The sequence below is a fragment of the Gavialis gangeticus genome, unplaced genomic scaffold (genome assembly GCF_001723915.1).
Source record: "Gavialis gangeticus isolate Ggan-Ray unplaced genomic scaffold, GavGan_comp1, whole genome shotgun sequence".
Lineage (NCBI taxonomy): Eukaryota > Metazoa > Chordata > Crocodylia > Gavialidae > Gavialis > Gavialis gangeticus.
The window spans coordinates 13020841-13027063 of record NW_017728980.1 but is presented as its reverse complement, the minus strand read 5'-3'; the positions used below and the strand labels follow the sequence as shown (position 1 = coordinate 13027063).

General features: G+C 58.1%; 1 protein-coding gene across 1 annotated transcript in view; it reads right to left on the bottom strand.

Moving 5' to 3' along the window:
- The window catches only part of THY1 (Thy-1 cell surface antigen), a 14103-nt gene extending 9214 nt beyond the window's left edge, over positions 1-4889 (bottom strand). The window contains exon 1 of the mRNA XM_019510219.1: positions 4884-4889. The gene's annotated coding sequence lies outside the window, so the exon portion shown is untranslated. The remainder of the gene's footprint in view (positions 1-4883) is intronic.
- Positions 4890-6223: the final 1334 nt, after the last annotated feature.

The following is a 6223-nucleotide window of genomic DNA, read 5'->3' as shown; positions in this document are numbered from 1 at the left end:
GCGGGGGTGGGGGCAGGGGCACGATCCAGCTCATTCAGAGACAACCCCCCGCTGGCCCTGGTCTAAATGCAGAGACAGGGGCCATGGAGACACGTGCCCGCTAGGGAGACACTTATTCTTGCCACGGCACGTCCGCTCCAGGTTGTGCAGCCCCACACCGAGGTGCACAATCGTGTGCCCACACATACACGTGTGCCCACACGCACGCACACCCCCACACACAGCTATTTGTGAGCCCCCACCATCTCCTTTTTGGCTCCCTCCTGGCAGCCTTGAGGTTTCCTCCTGGAAAGTGGTGACATTTCCTCTGTTTCTATAGAAACGGTGGTCTGCCGTGGTGCAAAAAACGTGTCATGCCTCTTAAACATGGGCGCTGCTTTGCTGGAGGAGGAGGGGGGCTTGTGGGAAGGGATAGGCCCGGCCTCAACCCCCACCGCCCTGACCCCAGCTGCCATGTCCAACAGGCCCGGTGCCCCATGGGGCTGCCTGGCAAAGCCCCCTCCAGCACAGGGGGGACCTGGAGGTGGAGAAGCGTTGCTGCCATGTGTCCCTGCTGTGGTGGAGGGAGTAGTTCCTGCCTTCCTGGCTTTTGGGGCTTCCGGTGACATGGAGACCGGCGGTGCCATCAGCACCTGGAATAAACTGCAGACTTTGCACCAGCGAGTAGCTGGAGATGGAGAGAACAGGCCTCCTGCACACCTGGCTTTGGCCTTTGCAGCTTTGGAAACATGGCTTTATTACAGCCCCTGGCACCAGGGAACAGCCTGGGCAAAGGCCCTGACCGCAGAGCAGACACCATCACATGGGGGATCGGGCCCTTCACATTGGTGCCGTGTCTCGAGGCTTTGGCAGAGTAGGAGAGCAAGGCCAAGGAGTGGGAGGCCACCACGACTACCTTGGCCAGACCTCGCCCCTGGGCAGCGTCTACATCTGCAGGTAGGGGAGACCCGGGCTGGTCTCAAGCTGGAAGCAATGCCCACGGCCAAGGCGCTGAGCTGGTCCGTGCAGTGAAAGCCGATCCACAAAGTCACATCCTGCAGATGACATTCGAGCACGGAGGTTTTGCAAGGTGGCCGGGCAGCAGGGTTTTTGCTGGAGTCACACATGGCCCCCCCCCGAGCTCTCTCCCCCTCTCTCCCAAACCGTCTGTTCTCAGGCTGGGCTGCGCAGGTAGCGTGCGCCCGCCTGGCCCCAAAACAGAAAGAAGAGAGGGTGCAAGAACTGGTTCTGGACTGGGGGACAGCAGGGAAGGGTCTGAACATGGAGCCAGGCCATGGCAGAGGGTCTGGCTGGGCCCTTGATAGCGTCAGGTAACACAGACACAGCTGGCACGGCCGGCTCGGACATGGGCAGCATGGTACAACGGCCCAGCCTGTGCTGCAGAGCATGCCCGAGCCAAGGTACAGCAGTTACACGTACTGCACACACACAGCTTGCATGCCTGTAGCTTTGCAACACCAGTGCAAAACCAGCCACACAGCACATGCACCCACTGCATCCTAACACACACAACTATGCAATCCACTGTAGGGCCTCACACAACATGCACGTGTGCACATGCATGCGCGCACACACGCACCCCTCCCTCTCTCTCGGGCACTAACATCAGATTATCAAATATCATGCGCGCTGCACGCTAGTGCTGCCGACGCAGCCTGCCGGGTGCCACGGCTGTGGAGGAGCAGAAGCAAATGCAGCAGGAGACCCTGGTTGCGGGAAAGGGGAGACAGGCTGGAGCATGCGCATGGCAGGGGGAAGTGATGTGCTTCTGCTGCATTGGCAATCCACCGTGAAGGCTCGCTGGTGCCTGCTATTGTGGCGGAGGGGAGCATCTCCCCTGTTCCCCTCCCTCCAGCATCGCCTTGCAGACAGGCATTGTGGGATAGGGAAGGCCTCCCCCCTCCCCAGCCCACGGATCACTGTGCAGAGGTGCACTGTGGGCCTCGCTCCAAGCACAGCAGCAGCATGCTAAGCAGCTCCAGCCAGCCAGCTCCTGCCCGGAGCAGGTTGCATCCCTGCATCCCGGCTGCATCCACAGCCCCGAGCCAGCCCTGCAAAGGGGAACAGGGACCATGGCCGCTCCGGGGACTCCGCTTTGCAGGGAATAGGGCACCGTGCTCAGCTCCATGCCCCAGGGCCAAGCAAGCCCTGGCCAATGTGCTCCTTCCCATGCTGCACCCCTGCCTAGTTTGGCCCTGGGGTCAGTCCTGGGTGCAGGGAGCAGAGACCCTTCTGGAAAGATGCCCACAGCCCATACCAACACCCTCAGTTTGCCAAAGCAAATGGGCTATGGGGACAGGTACCCCCCCCCTTTCCATATCACAGTGGAGGCATGTTGAAGCTTTGGAGTGGCAGGGAGGGAGTTAGGGATGAGGATAAACTCACCCAGCTCTAGACAAGCCTGCCCAGGCCTGGACAAGCCCTGGCACAGACAACCCTGACCCCGCTGGCCAGCCCTGCTGTGTGGCTGCCACAACTGGGTAGGGATGGTCTAGAGCAATGGGGCAGGGTCACTGAGGCACTCCAGGGTCCACTGAGGCACCTCCGTCGCTTTGTCACAAAGGCTTGGGGCCAGCAGCCAGCATCTTTGAGGAGGTCTGCTCTTCTTGCTCTAGTGCACAGATATGGGGATGGCATCAGAGGCTCTCTACAGCTTCGCTCGCCCTTTAAACAGAAGCAAAACCCCTGCATGGACACTGAGCAACAGCAGAGCGCAAAATAAGCCTTTATGAGCTTGAGCTTGCTCTGTGGAGGTGGGAGTCAGTGCAGGAGATGCAGGCAAAGTTCTCCACCCCCCACAGGCGCTGGAGATGCTGGAAAGCCGGAAGAAGGAGCATCTGTGCACAAATGAGCTGAGGTGGTTATTGGGCGTGTTGCAGGTTTTAGCTGTGGGCCAAGCGCTGCAAATTCATTGCAAAGATGCCGCCATGGATGGTAGAGGAGGTCTCTTCACTTGGCCATCAGCTTCTGTGCTTTGATTTAAAAAAGAAAAAAAAAAAAAGAAGAAAAGCACTACTGTTGCACTCTATTTGCTGGGCATCTCTGGTGGGTTTTGGTCTGACCTGTCCAAAACAAAGGGCTCCTGGTGTTCCTCACATGGTAAAAGTCTGCTTAACACATGGCTGGGATACAGTCCAAAAATATAAGTAAGGAAAATAAATTCACTTTTCTTCCTGGAGGAGGGAGAGGTTTATCTCTGGCTTCCTAATGAAATGTTCTTTTTTTGGTCTGGCTCTAAATTGATTATGTCTTATGAGAAACTAGCTCAGCTTCCCCACCAGCCCCTTTGCACCCATCAGGGCATTAGTGACTCCTTCTGGGGAAGGCAACTCACCCAGAAGACCTCTGGGGCTCTTAGGCGATGCTCAGTTTGTCCAACATCCACTTCAGCTTCCAGAAGGACACAATTTGCTCCGTGGGCTTCATAAAGCAGACCCCCCTGCCCCGGAGGCCGAGGGTGCAGATTTTGCAGCCACCACTTCAGCTTTGCTCGGAGTTGGGGGTCTGGCAGCTCTCTTCAGGGTTGAGTTTTTGGGGCTGTGAACTCCTGAAACCAGGCCCTGGTAAGCTCAGGCTGTGCTTTGACAAACATGATGGTCACTGCCACGGCAATGAATAGACTCTGAGCCCATTGAACTTTATTTCACTTTCTGTGCAGAGTTGTGCCATCATCACATGCTTTCCTGGAACAAAGTCAGGCTTTTGTTGAGGCCTCAGATTCACCCCCTGCATGCCCCATCTTTGCCTTCTGTACTTCTCACAGCCTTGTTGAAATTTCACGTTGCTGGATGAGACTCCCATTTCTCTTGCCTCGTCATTATCCAGAGGCAGCAGTGATGCAAGGAGTATAAGCCACTGTGTCTCCTTCCTGCAGCAACAGGGAGCCATGGCAGGTGGGGGAAACACAATGCATCCAGAAGGCTGCTCTAAAGTGTCATGGGAGGCGGGGAGGCTGGGACCCAGGCGGGAAGGGGGACTTCAAAGCATGGCTTGTGCTCATGGATCACAGCAGGGTCCTGCCACCCTCTTCTGCTCCTTGTCACTACTTGCTTATGCCATCTGAAGACTGTCCCACCTCCTGGAAGTGCATCCAGGAGTGTCTGATCATGATCTGGTGAGCAAATGCACCAGGTTCAAGCCTCACTTAGGACACCCAGTGACTAAGGACATAGGTCCCTATGACAGCCTCCACAGCCCATGTCCTGGCACAGCCCTGCAGGGATGCACCTTCTCCCCACCACCCTCCCTTGTCCTGGTGCTGCTGAGAGGAACCCACACTGCTGGGACCCTGGGGCTGAAGGGGTCTGGCACTAGGGGAAGGGGTGGTGGCCCCCTTGCAAGCCTGCTCCGCAGCCCACAGGAGTCAGAACCGAGTCCTGTGCCTTTTGGGATGCTCCCACAGGCCCTTCCACCCTGTGCATGCTGAAAGCTGCTCCCCGCTCCACTGGCTGGTGATAGAGCCATGAATAAAACATAATAAAATAGAAATGGCCTTAGCTGCATCATGCCAAGAGAGCTCATGCCTGGCTGTGTTAACCCATGCTAGACAGGATCCCACAGCCTCTGGGACCAGTTGGGAAACGGGGCATCAAAAGCATGCTCAGCTGCAGCCCTGGAGCTGTTTTTGTCCCTGGGCCTGTGACCCTCCTGGTTTGGAGGGGGCTCACCTGCACAGGGATGATCAGTGCTGGCTGGATGCGGGCATCTTCCCTGCTTTGTGCTGCACACCATCAGATAGCTGTCATGTTCCACCCCAGAGCTGGCTGCACCAGCGGGAAACATGCCAAGAAGAAAAGGTCTGGGATACAGATCCTCCCAAGCCAATGGCAGGCAGAGGGAGAGGGGCTGAGGACACTGCTGGAGGCAGAGGCGCAAGGGTGGACCGGCCGGTGCTGGCCGCTGTCCCTGTAGCCCTCACAGTGGTTCCCTTGAAGGCAGATAGCTGCTGTGCACTTGGGCTTGCATCAGTGCCAGCACAGGGGTTAGCTCATCCCCCAATTGTCCGTGGCGACAATGCAGGCATTCAACTGGGGAGAGAGAATCCCCTGCCAACAACTGTCCCGGGACAGATGTTCCCTCTCCAGCCCTTACGCTACCCAAGGGAACCCCCGCCTTCATCCTCGCCACAGACTGCAGAGTGCATGGGCAGCCAAGGCTTGTGCTGGGAAGGGGCGTTTCCTTCCTGGTATCAGAGGCCTCTGCCCCAATGAAAGCCTGATGCTGACAGATGCCAGGAGCCCCACTCCTTGCATCCTGCTACCGTCTGCACGTGGCAAGGGGAGCCCAGCTCCAGGACTATGGGGTGGAGCTCCCCCAAAGCTGAAGTACTCACTCCCGCAGCCCAAGGGCACTGCAGGACCCTGCCCTACAGATGGGGAGGCTGCAGGCCATGGGGGTGGCTGCACCCTGCCTTGCCTGGCCCTTGGGGTGCCCCACACTGCCAGCATCTCGCTCCCAGAGCTGTTAATTAACAAGGAAATGGGCTGAGCCACTGACTGCAGGCATTGCACTCAGGGAGCAGCAAACTAGAGTTGCAGCACACGGTCCCTTGGTCACTGCAGGGAGCAGGTGAGCAAGGAGCTGAGGGCAGGAGTGGGGACCCTGGCTGGCACAAGCCCCAGCCCAGCCCAGGCTCACGCTGCTCCTCGCCCAGTTCAATCCCCGTGTCACAGCACTGAGCGGCCCCTTGCCCCCAGCAGTTCCAGTGCTAGGCGGGGTCGCCCAGATCAGGAAGCACTGGCGACAGGCACCTTTGCTGTGCTCATGCAGACACCCGCATTGCAGTGGCTCAAGTGGTTGAACTAGCCTCGCCAGGGGAGGGGGCCGCAGGAAGACGAGGAGACGCCATCCGAGCAAGACAGGTGGCAAAGGCAAGGAGTGCTAAGGTAAGGAACGGGGGTCCAGACAGTCTCCCTAATCGGGGGGTGGCACACGCAGTCTTGCAAGGCCTTAAATGCCTATATACCAATGCTCGCAGTATGGGGAATAAACAGGAGGAACTCACGCTCAGAATAGCCAGTTCAAACCCAGACGTCATAGGGCTGACAGAAACGTGGTGGGATTCGTCCCACGACTGGGCAGTCAGGATTAGGGGCTATCGGCTTTACAGGCGGGACAGAGAAGGGAGGAAAGGCGGGGGGGCTCTGTGTCAAGGAGCAGGACACATCCTCTGCCACCAGAACGGGGTCAGAGGAGGGGCAGGCTGAAGTGCTCTGGGCCAAGA